Source organism: Mustelus asterias, unplaced genomic scaffold (assembly GCF_964213995.1).
Source record: "Mustelus asterias unplaced genomic scaffold, sMusAst1.hap1.1 HAP1_SCAFFOLD_35, whole genome shotgun sequence".
Lineage (NCBI taxonomy): Eukaryota > Metazoa > Chordata > Chondrichthyes > Carcharhiniformes > Triakidae > Mustelus > Mustelus asterias.
Genome location: NW_027590117.1, coordinates 1,099,549 through 1,121,020, shown reverse-complemented (window position 1 = coordinate 1,121,020; position 21,472 = coordinate 1,099,549). Strand labels below are relative to the sequence as shown.

Below are 21,472 nucleotides of genomic sequence, written 5' to 3'. Positions count from 1 at the left end.
CCAATTGGTTTCAGTTCAACATTTAAGCAAACGAGCAAATAAATGCAACACGTCCTGATAGGGAAAGGGTATCGTGGGGAAAAAAATCCGCCGTGGGGGCGGGGGGGGGGGGGGGCAGGGGGGGGGGCGGGGCGGGGGAGGGTGGGGGGGGGGTGGGGAGGCGGGGGGGGGCGGGGGGGGCGGGGGGGTGGCGGTGGGGTGGTGGATCCTGTTTTTGTGGTCTACATTGGGACAAACAACGTTATCTCTGTGAAATCGATTCTAAACATGAAATGTTCACTGATTTCTCATGATTAACTAAAATCCTCTTTTACTAACATTGGCAAGACTAGGAAAAAGGACTAGGTTGGGGATTACCAGGAACGAGAAAATAAATTTAAGAACAGGTCCTCAAGGGTTATAATCTCTGGATTATTACCCGAGCCACATAAAAATTGGTATCGGGTTCATTGGCATCATGTAAGATTCATTGGACTGAAGCCTGGGGCTGATCATAGGTTCAAGGTGACCGGGGTGGTGGTGGTGGTGGGGGGGGGGGGTGCGGGGGGAGGTTTAACACGGGTATCAGAAGGACGTATTTTACGCAGAGGGTGGTGGGGGCCTGGAATGCGCTGCCGTGCAAGGTGGTGGAGGCGGACACACTGGGAACGTTTAAGGCTTATCCAGAGAGCCACATGAACGGAGTGGGAATGGAGGGATACAAAAGAATGGTCCAGTTGGACCAGGGAGCGGCACGGGCTTGGAGGGCCGAAGGATCTGTTCCTATGCTGTATTGTTCTTTGTTCTTTGTTACGAGGAGTGATTAGACAAATGAGGGCCTTTTTCTTTGGGGTTTGATTGCATTTTTCAGGATGTGATGGTGGGGGTCAATAGAACATAGAACAGTACAGCACAGAACAGGCCCTTCGGCCCACGATGTTGTGCCGAGCTTTATCTGAAACCAAGATCAAGCTATCCCACTCCCTATCATCCTGGTGTGCTCCATGTGCCTATCCAATAACTGCTTAAATGTTCCTAAAGTGTCTGACTCCACTATCACTGCAGGCAGTCCATTCCACACCCCAACCACTCTCTGCGTAAAGAACCTACCTCTGATATCCTTCCTATATCTCCCACCACGAACCCTATAGTTATGCCCCCTTGTAATAGCTCCATCCACCCGAGGAAATAGTCTTTGAACGTTCACTCTATCTATCCCCTTCATCATTTTGTAAACCTCTATTAAGTCTCCCCTCAGCCTCCTCCGCTCCAGAGAGAACAGCCCTCACTCCCTCAACCTTTCCTCATAAGACCTTCCCTCCAAACCAGGCAGCATCCTGGTAAATCTCCTCCTCACTCTTTCCAGCGCTTCCCCATCCCTATAGTGAGGTGACCAGAACTGCACACAATACTCCAAATGTGGTCTCACCAAGGTCCTGTACAGTTGCAGCATAACCCCACGGCTCTTAAACTCCAACCCCCTGTTAATAAAAGCTAACACACTATAGGCCTTCTTCACAGCTCTATCCACTTGAGTGGCAACCTTGAGAGATCTGTGGCTATGGACCCCAAGATCTCTCTGTTCCTCCACAGTCTTCAGAACCCTACCTTTGACCCTGTAATCCACATTTAAATTAGAGAGGAATGATTTCTGCTGGTGGGGGCTGGGAGGACCCTGAGACCTGGTTTGGGGGGAGGATGGGTAGAGAGAGAGCGAGAGGGTCAGAGTTTAACACCGGGAGACAGACCGGACAGGAGAGAAGCTGGGTAACACTTGAGGCTGCTCCAAGTTTGGGAATCTTGGCCTCCCCCAAAAGGGAATCCGTGAATTGTTAACCCAAGATCGATAGCTTCTTGTTAACAGTGGTTATTAGGGGTGAGGGGGTAAAGGGGTGAAGGTGGAGATTGGAAACCAAGCCGTCTTCACCTTCCTGAATAACACAGCAGGGTCGAGGGACTGAATGGACTTATCCAGCTCCCATGCCTTGCGAGCAGATATCTCACAGCACTTTAGGGGCTGCAGAAGGTTACAGAGATAGGGAGGATTGTAGTGGTTGGTGGAGGTAGGAGAGAAAACAATTGTTGTACTGTCTAGAAGAGGTTACAGAAAGAGTGAGGGGTGTAGGAGCTGGAGGCGATTATAGAGATAGAGAGGGTTGTAGTGACTGGAAGGCATTACAGAGATAGGGAGGTTCGTAGAGGCTGGAGGAGGCTACAGATATAGGGAGAGGCATACGGCCTGGAGGAGGTTACAGACATAGGGTGGGATGTAGGGGGCTGGAGGAAGTTACCAAGATAGGGAAGGTGTAGGAGCTGGAGGAGGCTACCCAGATAGGGCGGGTGTAGAATGTGGAGGAGGTTACACAGATAGAGAGCGGTGTAGGCAGCTGGAGGACGTTACAGCCATAAAAAAGGTTGGTGGGGCTGCAAGATGTTACAAATATAGGGAGGGGTGTAGGGGCTGGAGGAGGTTACAGAGATATTGTGATATAGATATACAGGGATATAGATATGCAGAAATGAAGATATTTTATTTCCGATTTTTCAAACAACAAGAGGAAATAGATTAATTCGCGATAAATTCGCTGGCAGTATTCCGATGGATTTAAAATTAATCCCGAGAGAGGTATTAATGGTGGCCTACGTAACCCAGGATGCAGCGCGTTAGTGAATACGGTCTATCTCGTTCCGAATAGTTCACACTGCGCAGGCGCTATTTGGCCTCGCCGCGGAAGACCGTCCGTCTACGTGGGGCATGCGCAGTGCGGCTCCCGGAAGCTGAGCGGAACTATGCAGGAGCTGCAACAGCGAGTCTCAGCTGCTGTCAGAGCCCGAATCAAAGCCACCGGGTCCGGCGAGGGAGCGGCACCGCGAGACGGATGGTGCAGCCAGGCCATCCTCACCGCCCCACATGGAATAGTGTGAGTGAGAGGAAACACAGAGGAGTGGTTAATGGTTGTGTTTCTCAGACTGGAGGAAGGTTTCCAGTGGAGTTCCCCAGGGCTCGGTGTTAGGAGCCCTGCTCTTCCTGATATATATGAATGACACACAGCTTGGTGTACAGGACACAAGCTCAACATTTCCACACGCCACCAAACTTGGAGGCATTGGCAACTGTGAGGAGGAAAGTGGGAAACTTCAAAAGGACACAGGCAGTTTGGTGGAATAGGAGTGGTGCAGTGGTTAGCACTGCTGTCTCACAATGCCAGGTTCAATTCCTGGCTTGGGTCACTGCGGAGTCTGCACACAATCTCTCTGTGTCTGCATAGGTTTCCTCCCAGAGTCTGAAAAACGTGCTGGTTAGGTGCATTGGTCATGCTTAATCCTCCCTCAGTGTACCCAATCAAGCACCGGAGCGTGGTGGCCAGAGGATTTTCACAAAAACTTCATTGCAGTGTTAATGTAAGCCTACTTCTAACACTAATAAATAAACAAACTTTAAAACTGGCAGTGAGGAAACTTCCAGCACCGATTGCCCTGTGGCTGCCCCTGGGGGGGTCATGTCCGCTCTCAGTGCCTGGGCAAGTCAGTGTGTTGGATAGAGCGCTTTCTGGGGTGCAGGGAATTGTTTTTGTTCATTCACGTGATGTGGGTGTCGCTGGCTTGTTAGGCCATTTCAGAGGGGATTTAAGAGTCAGCCACATTGCTGTGTGTCTGGAGTCACCTGTTGGCCAGGGCAGGTCATGTAGGCAGATTTCCTTCCCGAAAGGGACATCAATGAATCAAATGGGTTTTTTACAGCATGGCCGTCATTCGGCTTTTGATTCCAGATTTTTATTGAGTTCATATTTCACTCTTTGCTGTGGTGATATTCAGGTCCCATTGCATTACACTGGATCTCTGGATCACTCGTCCAGCGACAATACCACTACGCCATCATGTGGGAACTGTGGCTGCCATTAGCAGATATCAATAAGTGTTTTATTGCAGGATGATTGTCAGTGAGCTGAAACATGAACTCTGTTTCTCTCTCCACAGATGCTGCCTGAGCCCATGTGTGTTCCCAGAATTTTCACCTTGTTTCAGATTTCCAGTGTCCACATAATTTTACCGGTGAATCATTGCAGCTGTTGCTCAGAAAACTGAAGCCAGAAATAGACACATGAAAAACCATTTTTAATCAGGGTGGATGTTGGACGTGGCAGTCAGTCGCTCACTTTCTGTGAAGGTATGTTCTTGTTGGCTGATTTTGAACTGGATTGTAAATTGAGGAGATGCTGATGGATTTGTGATAAAAGATCACTAACTGTTTCCTACTCAGTGACATAGACATTGCATGCTCACATATGATGCACAGAGAATCAAATCCACGCAGATGCAATATCAGACTGAGTTAATTCCACACTGAAATACAGTAACAGAGACTGACAGACACAGAGCGAGTCCCACACTGACATAAAATCAGAAAAGAAAATGGAGCAGGAGAAGGCCATTCAGCCCATTAGGCCTGCTCTGCCATTCAATAAGATCATTGCTGATCTGATTGTGCCTCAACTCCTCTTTCCTGCCTGTCCCCACAATGCTTGACTATCTGATAAATCAAAACTATGAATAACTCAGACTTGAATCTATTCAATGACCCAACCTCCACTTTCTCAGTAATAGTGAATTATCAAGATCATAAAGATCTCTTGTAATTATCAAGATCACTTTTAGAGAATAACTTCCTCCTCATCTCAGCTAGATTAATTGGCGTAGCTTCAGACCCTTACTCTCAGGAGCATAGGATATATCTCCTCATTGCATGACATTGTTTGTGAAGCAGGTTCAGGGGACCGAATGGCCTGCTGCTAATTGATTAAAATGTTTAGTGATGGGGGTATAGTGGTGAGCATAGCTGCATTCCCAGCAGCTGACCCGGCTTCGAATACTGGTCATCACAGTCTGTTGATCTTAACTCAGGATGTGGAGATGCTGGCGTTGGACTGGGGAAAACACAGTAAGAAGTTTCATAACACCAGGTTAAAGTCCAACAGGTTTATTTGGTAGCAAAAACCACACAAGCTTTCGGAGCTCCAAGCCCCTTCTTCAGGGGAGTGGGAATTCTGTTCAACACCTGAACAGAATTGTTCTTGGGAATTCTCACCTGAAGAAGTGAAATTCTATAATCTCCATTTAAATAAGAAATACTTTATTTTAAACTGTTTCCTCTCGTTCTAGTTTCCCCCACAAATGGCAACCTCCCTCTCAGCATAGAAATCATAGAAACCCTACAGTGCAGAAGGAGGCCATTCGGCCCATCGAGTCTGCACCGACCACAATCCCACCCAGGCCCCACCCCCACATATTCACCCGCTAATCCCTCCAACCTACACATCTCAGGACTCCAAGGGGCAATTTTTAACCTGGCCAATCAACCTAACCCGCACTACTTTGGACTGTGGGAGGAAACCGGAGCACCCGGAGGAAACTCACGCAGACACGAGGAGAATGTGCAAACTCCACACAGACAGTGACCCAAGCCGGGAATCGAACCCAGGTCCCTGGAGCTGTGAAGCAGCAGTGCTAACCACTGTGCTACCGTGCCGCCCTGGTGCAACAACAAGTAAGAATCCGGTGTAAAGTTTTCATCTGCTTATTTAAGGATGGGTATCTGCCCTGTCAAGCCCCCTCAGGATCTGATATGTTTCAGTAAGATCATCTCTCATTCTTCCCAACTTGCTTCAACTTTCCTCATAAGATAACTCCTTCATCTCAGGAATCAGCCCAGTGAACCTTCACTGAATTGCCTCTAATGCAAGTATACCCCTCCTTAAATAAGCAGATGAAAACTTTACACCGGATTCTTACTTGTTTACACCGGATTCTTACTTGTTTACACCGGATTCTTTATTCTTTACACCGGATTCTTTATTCTTACACCGGATTCTTACTTGTTTACACCGGATTCTTTATTCTTGTTTACACCGGATTCTTCATCTGTTTATTTAAGGAGGGGCATCTGTCCTGTCAAGCCCCCTCAGGATCTGATATGTTTCAGTAAGATCATCTCTCATTCTTCCCAACTTGCTTCAACTTTCCTCATAAGATAACTCCTTCATCTCAGGAATCAGCCCAGTGAACCTTCACTGAATTGCCTCTAATGCAAGTATACCCCTCCTTAAATAAGCAGATGAAAACTTTACACCGGATTCTTACTTGTTGTTGCACCAATGTCCTGTAGTTGTAGCAAGATTTCCATAATTTTAGACTCCATCCCTCCTGGAATTAAGGTCAACATTCCATTTGACTTTCCAATTATTTGCCATATCTGCAAATTAACATCCTGTGATTCATGTACAAGGACAGCCAGATATTTCAGGATTGCCATTTCTCTCCACTTAAACAATGTTCTTTTTTCCTATTCTTCCCACTAAACTGGGAAACCTTTTCCTACATTGTATCTTGCCTGCTAAATTTGCGCCCACTCACTTAACCTATCTATATCCCCTTGCAGACACTCTGTGCCCTTCTCACAATCTGCTTTCCCACCTATCTATTGTCTCAAAATTGGGTGATGGTCTATCCTTCTTCTGAGTCGCTCATATTGATTGTAAATAGCTGAGAACCCAGCACTGATCCAGGTGGCGCTCAATTCACTGCAGTTTGCTAAGTTGACAGTGACCCACTTCCATACAGTAAGAGACTGACAGACAGAGATTTACTTACATTATTACAGATTGACAGTGAATTCAAAATACAGTAACACAAATTATCAGTGTGTTAATGCCACACTAAAATACAGTAATGGAAACTAAGGTATAGAAACACAGACTGACAGAGGGAGTTAATTACACATTCAATTCCACCAAGAGAGACTGGGAAAGAGCTAATGCTGCATTTATATACAGTAACAAAGACTGACGGTGAATTCCACTCTCGCATGCAAAACAGAGCTGAACAGAGAGTTAATGCCCCATTCACAGACAGCAATAGAGAATAACAGATACAGAATTAATTCCATCCCCACGTACACTAATGAAGATGGACAGAGAAGTAATGGCTGAAGTTGCTTGAGTTCCAGATGACCAAGGCTGCTCTCCTCTTTCATGAATAACCTCATCCAGTACAGGAATTGAACCCATGCTGCTGGCATCACTCGACATCACAAACCAGCCATCCAGCCAACTGAGCTAACTAACCAACCGATCAGTTAGTCTCTGTTTCTCTGTTTCAGTGTGAAATTACCTCTGTCCTGTCTTAGGGGTCGGTTTGCTCAGTTGGCTGGGTGGCGGGTTTGTGATGTGGAGTGACCCCATTCCCCAGCAGCAGATCCAGCAATGCTTCCTTCCTCGTTTGACCAAGAACATTCCGGTCAAGCAAATTCTGTTGAACACAATTCACAAATTCCCAGATATATGAATGTGTGAATTAGGAGCAGGCATAGGCCACTTGGCCCCTCCAACCTGCTCCACTGTTCAATAAGATAACGGCTGATCTGATTGTAATCTCAAACCTACATTCCTGCCTACCCCTGATAACCTTTCACCCCCTTGTTAAACAAGACTATATCGAGCTTTGCCTTAAAAATACTTAAATGTTGCTTCTGCTTCCTTTTGTGGAAGAGAATTCCAGAGATTCACGACCCTCTGAGAAAAAATACTCTCCTCATCTCCACCTTATGTTTCGCAGTGACTCCTAGTTCGAGATTCTCCGACAAGAGGAAACATCATCTCCATATCCACCCTGTCAATACACCTCAGGATCTTAAAGGTTAAGATCAAGGCACCTCTTACTCTTCTTTACTCTCGTGGATCTAAACCCAACCTCTTCAACCTTTCTTCACAAGACAACCCGCTCATTCCTGGTATTAGTCCATTAAACCTTCTCTAAACTGTTTCTAGCACATTTACATTTTTCCTTAGATATGGAGAGCAGTACTGTACACAATACTCCTGATGTGGTCTCACCAATGCCCTTACAACTGAAGCATAAACACCTTACTTTTGTCATCAATTCCCTTCACAATAAACAATAACATCCTATTAGCTTTCCTACTTAATTGCTGGACCTCTATACTTGTCTTTTACGATTCATGCACGAGGACAACCAGATCCCTCTGCACATCAGAGCTCCATAATCTCCCACCATTTTGATAATGCACTTTTTATTCTTCCTGCCAAAATGGATGGTTTCACATTTGCCCACATTATGTTCCATTTGCCAGATTTTTGTGCGTTAACTTCACCTACAATGTCCCTTTGTAGCCCGCTTGTGTCATCTTCACAATTTATTTTCCCACCTATCCATTGTGTAATCAGCAAATTTATCAACCTTACCTTCAGTCCCTTCATCCAAGTCATTTATATAAATTGTAAAAAGTTGAGGCCCCGGCACTGATCCCTGTGGCACATCATTCATATCCTGCAAACGAAAAAAAATCCACTGACGCCAACTCGATTTCCTGTTACCGAGCAAATCCTCATTCCATCCCAATATGATACCTGCTACACCATGAGCTTTTGTTTTTCACAATAACCTTTCATATGGCAAGTTACCAAATCACAGAATTTCTACGGTGCAGAAGGAGGTCATTTGGCCCATCATGTCTGTACCGGAGCTTCTGGAAATCTAAGTACAGTACATCCAGCAGTTCCCCTTTATCCACAGCACATGTGACTCCTTCAAAGAAATCCAATCAATTGGTCAAACATGATTTCCATTGCACAAAACCACAATGGTTAAACAAAAGCCTGAATACTTTGAATGTTTCCAAGTGCTTTACATTAACATCTTTAATAATGGCTTCTAACATTTTCGGTCTTAGAGATATTTGGCAAACTGGCCTGAAGTTTCCTGCTTTCTGTCTCCCTCCCTTTTTGTATAAAGGAGTTGCATTTGCTATCTTCTAATTTAATTGAATCTTGCCAAATGAAGGGAACTTTGAACAATTGATGCATCGACTATCTCATTCGCCACTTCTTTCAAGACCTCAGGGTGAAGTCCAACAGCCCATGGACCCAACAATTGGCTCATACACTTCCCTGGTGATTGTAATTTTCGTGAGCTACTCCCACCCTTCAGTTTCCTGATTTACAGCTATTTCTGGGATGTTACTTCTATCGTGAAGACTCGTAATTGTTTAATTCATGTGTCATAGTACAGCTTTCCATTCAGTTCCCAAGACACACTTTCTATGGGACCAATATTCACTTTGTTAAATCTTTCCTTATTTAAATATCAACAGAGAATCTGACTATCCATCTTTATATTACTAGTTAGCTTTCTCTCAAGTTTTCCCTCCTTATCAATCTTTTTGTCATTCTTTGATGTTCTTTATATTCTTTCCAATCTTCTGACCTGCCTCTCCTCTTTGCGCAAATATGTCTCCTTTTTCTTTAAGATTAATATTTTCTCCAAATATTCTTGCTAACCACAGCTGACAGAGCCTTCCCATGTAATTTATGTTGTTCTTTGGAATATATCTTTTGTTTGTATTTTGAAGTATCCCCTTAAATGTCTGCCACTCAGCCTCTATTGATCTTTCCCTTAAGCAACTTGCCAGTTCACTTTAACTAGCTCCACTTTTATGTCCTCATAATTGCCCTTATTTAAGTGTAAATACTCATCTTGAACTCGATTCTCTTCCTCATCCTGAATGTAAAGTCAATCATTTTATGATTACTACTACTTCAGGATGCCTTCACAATGAGATTATCAATCAGTCCTGTCTCATTGCACAATCCCAGCTCCAGTACAGCACCACTCTATAGTTCTTGTACATCTGTAATCTCCTTGCAGATTTGCTCCTCTGTCACTTTATCAACATACCTCCCTTTTTTTCCTTCTCTATCATTTCTGATCACTTAGTATTGAATAGTAAGCATGCAGCCCCCTCCATTTCGACACCACATTTTCATCATTGCCTGTGTATTGTATTCCCATGTGGCTATTTGTGCTTCTAACTCACCAACCTTATTCACCACACTTTGTGTGATTACTCACATGCATTCTAAACCTCTCCTTGTCTTCCTCTTGAATTCCTTCTTCATCTGCTCGTTTCTTATATGGTCCTTCTCTAGATATTCCTGTTTCCTACTTCTATATACTTGTGCCTACTCCCCTGCCAGTTTAGTTCAAACCCTCCCCATCCACAAGAGTGACCCTCCCCATGAGGACACAGAGGCATTGAGTACAGAATCATGCAAGTTATGCTGAGCCTTTAGAAAGCTCTGATTGGACCACAGCTGGAGTATTGTGTCCAGTTCGACTCAGCACACTTGAGGGAACATGTGAGGATCATTCAGCGGATGCAGAGGAGATTTACCAGAATGGTTTCAGCAATGAAGAGTTTTAGCCATCAGGTTAAGTTGGAGAAGCTAAGGTTGATCTGTTTGGAGCAAAGCAGATTGAGGGGGAGGTCTGATAGAGGTGGACAGGATCATGGCAGATGTGGATCAGGTAGACAAAGAAAAGCTGATCCCATTCACGGATAGTTCAGGGACTCGGGGGCACAAGTTGAATGTTTTGGGAAGAGACAGAGAGGGGATGTGTGGAAGAACTTTTCATGCAGTGAGTAACAACCTGGAAGTCGCTGCCTCTGAGGGTGGAAGCAGAGACAATGAATAATTTCAAAGGGGAATTGGGATGAACATTTGAGGCAAATATACTTGTAGGGCTATGGGATAGAGCAGGTGAATAGGACTGACTGGATTGTTCCATGGAGAACCAGCATGAACTGGATGTTGTGAATCGCCGCCTCTTGTACAGTAATGACTCTAGTTCCAGTCTCCCCTGGCTTGTTATTGTAAGAAGTCTCACAACACCAGGTTAAAATCCAACAGGTTTAATTGGCAGCACAAGCTTTCCGAGCACTGCCCCTTCATCAGGTGAGGAGGGGTTATGTTCACAAACAGGGCACATATAGACACAAACTCAATTTACAAGATAATGGTTGGAATGTGAGTCTTTACAGGTATACAAGTCTTAAAGGTACAGACAATGTGAGTGGAGAGAGGCCCAAGCACAAGTTAAAGAGGTGTGTAAATTTCTCCAACCAGGACAGTTATGAAATTTTGCAAGCTGAGGCAAGTCATGGGGGTTATAGATAGTGTGACACGAACCCAAGATCCCGGCTGAGGTCGTCCTCGTGTGCGGAACTTGGCCATCAGTTTCTGGTCAGCGACTCTGCGTTGTCGTGTGTCGTGAAGGCCGCCTTGGAGAACGCTTACCCGAAGATCAGAGGCTAAATGCCCATGACTGCTGAAGTGTTCCCCGACTGGAAGGGAACACTCCTGCCTGGTGATTGTCGAGCAGTGTTCGTTCATCCGTTCTCATAGTGTCTGCTTGGTCTCCCCAATGTACCATGCCTCGGGACATCCTTTCCTGCAGCATATCAGGTAGACAACGTTGGCTGAGTTGCAAGAGTATGTACCGTGTACCTGGTGGATGGTGTTCTCATGTGAGATGATGGCATCCGTGTCGATGATCCGGCACGTCTTGCGGAGGTTGCTGTGGCAGGGTTGTGTGGTGTCGTGGTCACTGTTCTCCTGAAGGCTGGGTAGTTTGCTGCGGACAATGGTCTGTTTGAGGTTGTGCGGTTGTTTGAAGGCAAGAAGTGGGGGTGTGGGGATGGCCTTGGCGAGATATTCGTTCAACGCTGGCATCTCCACATAATTGTTATTGGACAGTGAAGATTGGAAGCAGAGGCAGACAGTCAGGATATGGGGAGTGAGACAAAGAGCAGCTCTTGCAGGCACCAGGTGAGAATGAGGATGGACACATTTTAAATGGAGACTGTTTGGTTATGATTACTATCTGGTTAATCACACCGGAGTAATGAATGGAAATATTACAAATGTCCCTGCTCCATCCGGTTATCCTATTCATGGAGCAGTGCAGGGTTTCAGTTCAATCTGAATGTCATTGAATTGTTGTAGCACCTACCGCCACTGATTATGCATCTCTTACACAGACACTGAGGCCTGCAGTCAGACATTGACAATGTTTGTATCACTGGGGTTCCTTTGTGGCTGTTCATTATGATTATATACTGAGATTTAATTGAAGGCCTGTGTATTGTTCCCTCATTGTACTTGGGTTACAAAGAATACATTATTCCTGACAGGCAAATCATTGAACCAATCAAGGTTAGTTTGAAGTTTCTTCCACCTGAGTTGCAATGAACAGTGCAGCGAGTTCCTCACACACAGTATGCATGTTCTCTCTCTCAGTGCATCAGTTCCACAGTCTCAGGCAACAGAACTAGTTCCAGAGACACATTTTCAATCCAACAATCAATCAGAGCAGGAGAGACAGACATTGTCTCCATGTCTTCCCAAGTCAGTACCACTGACAGGTTGATAGATAAATCCCAGTCCGAATTCTCAGCCGCTATCAGATTGTCAGTGTGTCTGTCAGACAATATGACAGAATTAGCTGCAATTCAATTAAATAGCAGATAGAACTGAATGATAGTATAACCTGAGACACCAACTGTGATTAAAATAAGAATTCATATAAATTTGTTGAGTAAAGATTGAGATATAGATCACAAACCGAACTAATGCCTCATAGTCTATGGCAAATATTCTATTCTTGCAGTGAAAACTGAGCTCAACATTCGAGTATCAACTCCTTACAAACAGAATGAATAATGAAGGCATCAATTTGAGTAATAAAATTTGAATAACACTTTATTTCACTTTGCAATGATTGTGAGATGAAAAGATCCATGCTCCTTCCCAATTGTGTCCAAATAGAAAGTGATTTAAAACTGAGTGAAACTCTCAATTATTTCATTAAAACCCACAGCATTAATGGTCTGTTTCTGTGCTGAAATTTCAACATGGAATAAACTCAGATTGTTAAACAGTCCCAGAGCCTGAGGTTATGTAATGAATCCCACACTGTCAAAGCAGCAGAGACGACAGATTCAGAATCATTGTCAAGCACTTGTCCATTACCAGACACTGACTGATGCAGACTGTTACTGAACTCACTGACACTCCCTGAGCCTGATCCTGAATGGCACTAATCAGTCTGACACACGTATATGGTGCCACTGATCGTCAGAAATCAACACAAACCCACATAAACTGATGAAGGTGACCACGCACTACACACCCCATATTAAAGAATGGGAGTTACAGACCCACATTTTCAGACAGGTTTTCCACATTCCCACAGAGGATCTCTGATTTATAATAAAATAATCCCACTCTTAAAACTCCCACCAGGTCCTGACAGAAACAGAATGAATTGCACATTCACATACAGCAGAAGAATCTGATGTGCGTAATCAACACAGTCAAACACACAGAGAGACATAGTTGTTACACCACTGAAATAGGATTTTGGGCCTGTCAAGTTCTGGCTCTCCAAGTGAGAACACACCTCAGGCCATTCATCTACCTCCTCCCCACATCTCTGTACATTCTTCATTTTCGGGCAATAATCCAATTCTTTCTTGAATCCCTCAATTGAAGCTGCCTCTCGTGCACTGTCAGGCCCCACATCCCCAGATCATAACCACTCGCTGCATGGCAAAGTTTCTCCTCATGTATCCATTCCTTCTTTCCCCAATTCCCTCAAACCTGTTCCCTCTGCTTCTCAATCCTTCCAGCAGTTTCTCTCTGTCAACTCTGTCCAGACTCCTCATGATTCTGAATACTGTTATCAAATCTCCTCTCAACCTGCTCTGCTCCAAGGAAAGTGGTCCCAACTTCCCCAGTGTATCTCAATAATTGAAGTTCCTCATCCTTCACAATGTGACACACTTACATATGTTAGAGGCTACATATATTCATATGCAGAGCCCTGACAATTGATCCCAATCTCACAGACAGTACCACTTTCAAAAACAGCACTGAAGATAAACAGATGCAGAATTGGTGTCAAAGATTCCCAGATTTTGAGAATGATTCCCAAATTCCCATTCAGTGCCAGTAGCTGACAGATACAGACTGAATTCCACTATCATATTGAGCAGCAGAGCACACTTAATGCCACAGACTGAAAGATATCCAGTCAATATCACACTGATTCACACTGCCAGAGACTGACAAATACAGGATGAATCTCTCAGACAGTTGCAGAGACTGATAGGTACAGAATAAACCCAGTTCCCCAAATTGTGGCCGAGAAGGACAGCTACAACATTAATCCCAAACTGGCATATCATCCCAGGGAGTGAATGAATCCTGCACTCACTCTCAGCCCCCACTAACTGGCAAATACACAATGAGTCTCCATCTGTCACATGCAGTCCCTGAGACTGAAAGATACAGAATGAACCCCACCTTCACAAACCAACATAGTGAGTAAATCCCACACACTCTCACTGTATCAGAGTGAGTAAATCCCACACTCACACACTGTATCAGAGAGTGAGTAAATCCCACACTTCACACACTGTATCAGAGAGTGAGTAAATCCCACACTTCACACACTGTATCAGAGAGTGAGTAAATCCCACACTCACACACTGTATCAGAGTGAGTAAATCCCACACTCTCACACTGTATCAGAGAGTGAGTAAATCCCACACACACTCACACACTGTATCAGAGAGTGAGTAAATCCCACACTCTCACACTGTATCAGAGAGTGAGTAAATCCCACACTCTCACACTGTATCAGAGAGTGAGTAAATCCCACACTCTCTCACTGTATCAGAGTGAGTAAATCCCACACTCTCACACTGTATCAGAGAGTGAGTAAATCCCACACTCTCTCACTGTATCAGAGTGAGTAAATCCCACACTCTCGCAATGTATCAGAGAGTGAGTAAATCCCAAACTGTATCAGAGAGTGAGTAAATCCCACACTCACTGTATCAGAGAGTGAGTAAATCCCACACTCTCACACTGTATCAGAGAGTGAGTAAATCCCACACTCACACACACTGTATCAGAGAGTGAGTAAATCCTACACTTCACACACTGTATCAGAGAGTGAGTAAATCCCACACTCTCACACTGTATCAGAGAGTGAGTAAATCCCACACACACTGTATCAGAGTGAGTAAATCCCTCACACATACTGTTTCCAAGTGCCAGGGACCCAGGTTCCATTCTACCTTGAGTGATTGTGTGCTGTTTGCACGTCCTCCCCTTGTTTGCGCTTCCTCGCATGCTCCAAACGTTGGGTGGATTGACCATGCTGAATTGCCTGTTCGTGTCCCAAATGTTTTGGTTCGGGGAATTAGCAGGATAAATATGTAGGTTACCAAGATAGGTTCTGGGTGGGATGCTGTGTCAGAGAGTCGGTGCAGACTCGATGGGCCAAATGGCCTCCATCTGCACAGTAGGGATTGTATGACAGTTAAGGCTGAAATAGACAAATTTTGGTTTCTCAGAGAATCAAGGAGTAAAGTGGAGATGAAACCCACGATCTGAAACTCTACAAGCAGCTGGTACGCCCACATCTGGAGCCTGCACTCACAGTTTGGAATCCACATTTTCAAAGAGAAATACAGCTGATAGAGAGAGTGCAAAGATGTTACCAGGAAAAGGGGAGGCATTTGGGGAATATTCTATGAGGGATTTAAGAGTTATTGGATTGCAATCTTTAGAGAATGCTGATTAATGGTTCAGTTCAAGTTGACAAATTGATACATTTTAATTTGACATGGAAGTATTCTATGAAAGATCTGACACTGGGAAGTTTCGAAGAACGAAAGGACCTTGGAATGTTTGTCCATAAATCTGGGAAGGCGGAAAGGCAGGTTAATAGGGTGGTGAAAAAGGCATATGTCACACTCACCTATATCAATCGGGGTATAGATTACAAAAGCAAAGAGGTCATGATGGAGTTGTATAGAACTGTGGTGAGGCCAAAGCTGGAGCACTGTGTGCGGTTCTGGTCGCCACATTATAGGAAGGACATTGAGCGGGTGCAGAGGAGATTTACCAGGATGTTGCCTGGGATGGAACATTTAAGTTATTTTGGATAGACTTGGGTGTTTTTCATTGGAGCAGAGAAGACTGAGGGGCGACCTGATTGAGGTGTTCAAGATTATTAGGGGCATGGATAGGGAGCAGCTGTTCCCCTGAGTTGCAGGGTCAGTTACGAGGGGAGACAAATTAAAAGCGAGGGGTGGGAGGTTTGGGGGGATGTGAGGAAAAACCTTTTTACTCAGAGGGTGGTGATGGTCAGGAATATGCTGCTTGGAGGTAAATAAATAAATGAGCCATGATCGAATTGAATGGTGGAACAGAGTCAATGTGCCATGTGGTCAATGTCTGTTCTAATTGCTGTGTTCTTGTTACTGGAAGAGACGGATCCATGGATACTGAGGGAAATAAGGGTGGAAATTGCAGAGGCAATGGGTAATTTTTTTCTAACCTATCTAGTTATAGGGGTGGTGCCAAAGGACTGGAGAATTGCAAATGGTAAACACACCTCTTCAGAAAAGGCTATAAGAATTAGTCCAATCAGTTTAACATCAGCAATGTGGAATATTCTCCAAATAACAACCTGAGATAAAATTAACACTCACTTGTGCTAATGTACATTAATTAAGGAAAACTCCAATGTAATTACTAAGGATGAATTGTACTTGATGAACTTGCTCGAGATTTTCATGAGGGTGATGGAAAAGGCAAGGGTTCAAATCCCAGTCCTGACATTGTTTGGGGGAGGCAGTGGCATCGTGGACAAGTAATCCAGAGATCCTGGGTAATGCTCTGGGGAGCTGGGTTCAAAACCCAAAAGGGCAAGTGGTGAAGTTTTAATTCAAGACAAATCTGGAATTAATTGTCGATTGTCATAAAACCCCATCTGGTTTACTAATGCCCTTTAGGGAATAAAATCTGCTGGGCAGGAGGAGTGTATTTGAATCAGCAAGTCTCGAGGTAACAAAAGCATGGATGAGGGTTTCAGGTACGGGTGAGTTCAGGTGTTATCAACAATGTGTGAAGTTACACAGCTGGAAACAGGTGATCTTGATGCAGGAACAGATATGTGGTCAGAATCTCATTTCTGTGCCTAATGATGTGCCAAGATTATGAAGGTTTGTTTCAGCTTCGACAGTGACCAGGGAGAGTGATGGAGTCATTGACTGGGAATGGAATTTGTGGTGGGACCTTTGGTCTTCTAGACATTTAATGGGGAATTCTCTGCTTATCTTGTACAGGATGTCGGATAAACAATCTAATAATTTAATAAGTGGGTTTGGTTCTGAGAGGTGATGGTGAGGTAGAACTGGTGATATCAGCATACATTTGAAAACTAGTACTGTTCTTCAGATAATGTCACCGAGGGGTAAGGTCTAGAAATAGGACGGAGCCAAGGATAGCTCCTTGGGGGATTCAGGAGGTAACAACACAGGAGTGGGAAGAGAAACCATTGCGGGTGATATTGTGCCTATGACCAGAAAGATAAGAATGGAACCAGGCGAGTGCAGTCTTACCCTGCTGCACAATCCCTCCTCATCCTTCTCAACCTGTCCATGCCTTTGACATGGTTGGCTGCACCATCCTGCTCCAATACCTTCCCACTGTCAGGTCAGTGTGCACAGCAGATGAAGATGTTAATGTACCTGACATCCTTGGGAAACGAATGATGAATGAAGGGCTGGGCCTCAGTAAACGGGTGTAGAGAAGGCCGAACTTCTCAATCATCTTCATCTCGGGCAGCAGCCCCTCCATCTCTGTGTGTGTGGTGAGATCAGTCCATTCTGCTCAGTCAGGAACACCCAGACTGACTGTAAGAGAGAGAGGCTGTAACGAGAACCAAACAATGGAGGAGATCCATTCAGAGTAACCAAGCCCTGGACCCAGACAGAGCACAGGAAGATCCCAGTATTTCTCCCTGGCCGATGCAGAGTGTGTTGTTCTAACCTGGTGTGGCACTGAGCCCCACACACACACCATAGGAGGATCCCAGTCTCTCTGCTGATTGGTCTGACTACACGGGGTTTGCAGCGCCGCCACTGCTGAGATTGGGGAACTGCAGCGTGACATGTTTACATAGGAAGCCGCCATTTTTAACACTGAGCTGCGGATTGACAGCCGGGCAGGACAGGATTCCCGCTGCCAAAAGCCTTCACCCATCCGGAGTCCCCCCGCTGGCTCAGGATCCGGGCCCGGGGACTGAGGCCACTGGCCGGACATTTGCCGCCGCCCGGTGTCTGATGGGACCAGTGTAATCCCCGTCCACTGTCCAATCACAGTCACCGGCCTGTGTCCGACAACTAAGGCAACCAATCAGCATTTGGGACATCCCTGTGACCCAATAGACGCTCTGCGCTGATTGAGTGATAGCTGCATTATCCAATCAGTGAGCTGCGTCTGTCTAATGTGCGCGAACAATGGAAATTACGCTTAATTCTGACTAATAGCAGAGTCTTGATGTGGAGATGCCGGCGTTGGACTGGGGTAAACACAGTAAGAAGTCTCAACATCAGGTTAAAGTCCCAACAGGTTTATTTGGTGGCAAACGCCACTAGCTTTTGGAGCGTTGCCCCTTCATCAGGTGAGTCGGAGTTCTGTTCACAAACATGGCATATAAAGACACAAACTCAATTTACAGAATAATGGCTGTAATGCGGGTCTTTACAGGTACTCGAGTCTTAAAGGTAGAGACAATGTGAGTGGAGCGAGGGTTAAGCACAGGTTAAAGAGATGTATATTGTCTCCAGCCGGGACAGAGGACAAACACGGGACACAGCGGACAGAATACCCTTCGTCGTCCAGTACTTCCCCGGAGCGGAGGAGCTACGACATCTTCTCTGGAGCCTTCAACATGTCATTGATGAAGACGAACATCTCGCCAAGGCCATCCCCACACCCCCACTTCTTGCCTTCAAACAACCGCACAACCTCAAACAGACCATTGTCCGCAGCAAACTACCCAGCCTTCAGGAGAACAGTGACCACGACACCACACAACCCTGCCACAGCAACCTCTGCAAGATGTGCTGGATCATCGACACGGATGCCATCATCTCACATGAGAACACCATCTCCCAGGTACATACACTTGCAACTCGGCCAATGTTGGCTACCTGATATGCTACAGGAAAGGATGTCCCGAGGCATGGTACATTGGGGAGACCATGCAGGCACTACAACAATGGATGAATGAATACCGCTCGACAATCACCAGGCAAGTGTGTTCTCTTCCTATTGGGGAACACTTGAGCGGTCACGGGCCTTTGATCTTCGGGTAAACGTTCTCCAAGGTGGCCTTCACGACACACGACAGCGCAGAGTTGCTGAGCAGAGACTGATAGCCAAGTTCCGCGCACATGAGGACGGCCTCAGCCGGGATCTTGGGTTCATGTCACGCTATCTGGAACCCCTGCGACTTGCGTGGGCTTGCAAAATCTCACTAACTGTCCCGGCTGGAGACAATACACATCTCTTTAACCTGTGCTTAACCCTCTCTCCACTCACATTGTCTGTCCCTTTGAGACATGATTATCTGTAAAGACTCGCATTCCAACCATTATTTTGTAAATTGAGATTGTGTCTTTATATGCCCTGTTTGTGAACTTAAATGCCACTCACCTGACGAAGGAGCAGCGAGCGCTCCGAAAGCGAGTGGCTTTTGCTACCAAATAAACCTGTTGGACTTTAACCTGGTGTTGTGAGACTTCTTACTGTAATAGCAGAGAGACGTGCTTCGCTCAACACCCCACCATATTACAATTCACATCAGTCTGAGCCAATCGAAGAACGGCGCTGTAACACAGACACCAATCGCAATGCGGCGGTATTTTTCGACTCCAGCAGCATCCCTCCCAGCCCAGCGTCATTCAATTCAATCCGCGGCTGAAACCAATGAGAAATCAGAGAGCTGGAGGCAGGGAAAGAATCCTTAAACCAGGACCGCTATTAGAATTACCGTTGTACAACTCTAATTTACTGATGCTCGTTAAAGCAACAACAGGACTGGTGAAAGTCAGAGCGTGACAGAAATAGAACTCGGGGGAAAGGAAGGAGGAAATAAGTGGAGGAAACGCGATAGAAATGGAAGGGGAGGAAAACAAAATCGAGGCAGTGAGGTTTCGAGAGCAAATTTTCGAGCTGAGTCCCAGAGAACTGTGACACCCGGTTCAGTGTGAGACCCTGCAGACTTCAGGTGGGGAGGAATGAGCTCAGTAGTTATCAGATGCAGAGGGAAAACAAGGAGAGATGTCAAGCACAATGTGGGCGTGTGTTTAACTGAGCAGCCCGCTCTTCTATTGGTCGGGATCAGCGGCATCATTTCCATTGTTCGCTCCCATTCCAGAGGGACAGCGCTCACTGATTGGATAAAGTAGCTGTCACACAGTCAGCGCAGACCGTCCATTGGATAACGGAGCGGTCCCACAGTCCGATTGGTTTGTCCAGCTGTCAGTCACAGTCCGGTGGCTGTGATTGGTCAATAGGTCGGTAAAGAGGGCAGAGGTGACCCAGGGCCGATCAGACACCGCGCGGAGCGGCAGCAAATGTCCTGCAGGTGGCTTCAGTCCCCGGGCCAGGACCCTGAGCCCGCGGCGGGGCTCCGGATGGGGGAAGGGTTTTGGTAGCGGGAATCCCGTCCCGCCCGGCTGTAAATCCGGAGCTCAGGATTTCCAATGGCAGCTTCCTGTGTAAACATTTCACGCTGCAGTTCCCCAGCCTCAGCAGCACCGGCGCTGAAAACCTCCTGGAGGCAGACCATTCAGCACAGAGACTGGGATCTTCCTGTGCTCTGTGTGTGGGGCTCAGTGCCACACCGGGTTAGAACACCTCACTCTGCATAATCAGTCAGTCTGGATGTTCCTGACTGAGCAGAATGGCCTGGTCTCGCCACACACATTGAGATGGAGGAGCTGCCACCGAGATGAAGGTAAATGAGAACTCCAGCCTTCTCCACACTTGTTTTCTGAGGCCCAGCCCTTCCTTCATCATTAGTTTCCCCAGGATGTCAGGTACTGACATCTTCATCTGCTGTGAACACTGACTTGACAGTGGGAAGGTATTGGAGCAGGATGGTGCAGTTAACCATGTTAAAGGTGTGGAGAGGTTCAGAACAATGAGGAGGGATTGTTCACCTGAGTAAGACTGCGCTCACCTGGTTTCGGTTTTATCTTTCTGATCAGAGGCAGAATATCAGCTGCAATGGTTTATCTTCCCATTCCTGTTCTGTTACCTTCCGATTCCCACAAGGATCTATCCTTGTCTCCCTCCTATTTCTCATTTGCACCTTACCTTTTCGTGACATTATCTGAAAACACTTTTGCTTTTCACATGTATGTTGATAACACCCAGCTCACAATCACCACTTACAACCAATCTCATGTTATGAAATTATTAGACTGCTTATTCGACATCCAGTACTGGATAAGCAGAGAATTCCCCATCTGAATATTCGGAAGACAAAGTTCCCACCACAGATTCTGCTCCAAGTCACTGACTCCATCTCTCTCTCCCTGGTCACTGTTTGAGGCTGAAGTAAACCCTCATAACCTTGGCACCTCATTAGACTCGGAAATGAGATTCTGAGCACATAGCTGCTCCTTCACCAAGATCACATATTTCCAGCTGTGTAACATCACACACAGTCGATAATGCCTCAACTCACCCGTATCTGAAACCCTCAT

At 45.7% G+C, this 21,472-nt stretch overlaps 1 protein-coding gene and 1 long non-coding RNA gene across 2 annotated transcripts in view; one reads left to right on the top strand and one right to left on the bottom strand.

Annotated features, from left to right (window-relative positions):
* The window catches only part of LOC144482317 (uncharacterized), a 474,174-nt gene that overhangs the window by 68,513 nt on the left and 384,189 nt on the right, over positions 1-21,472 (bottom strand). The gene's annotated exons all lie outside the window — the stretch shown is intronic.
* The window catches only part of LOC144482320 (uncharacterized), a 36,625-nt gene continuing 17,900 nt past the window's right edge, over positions 2,748-21,472 (top strand). The window contains exons 1-2 of the long non-coding RNA XR_013495936.1: positions 2,748-2,900; positions 3,958-4,147. This is a non-coding gene — a long non-coding RNA (uncharacterized LOC144482320). The remainder of the gene's footprint in view (positions 2,901-3,957; positions 4,148-21,472) is intronic.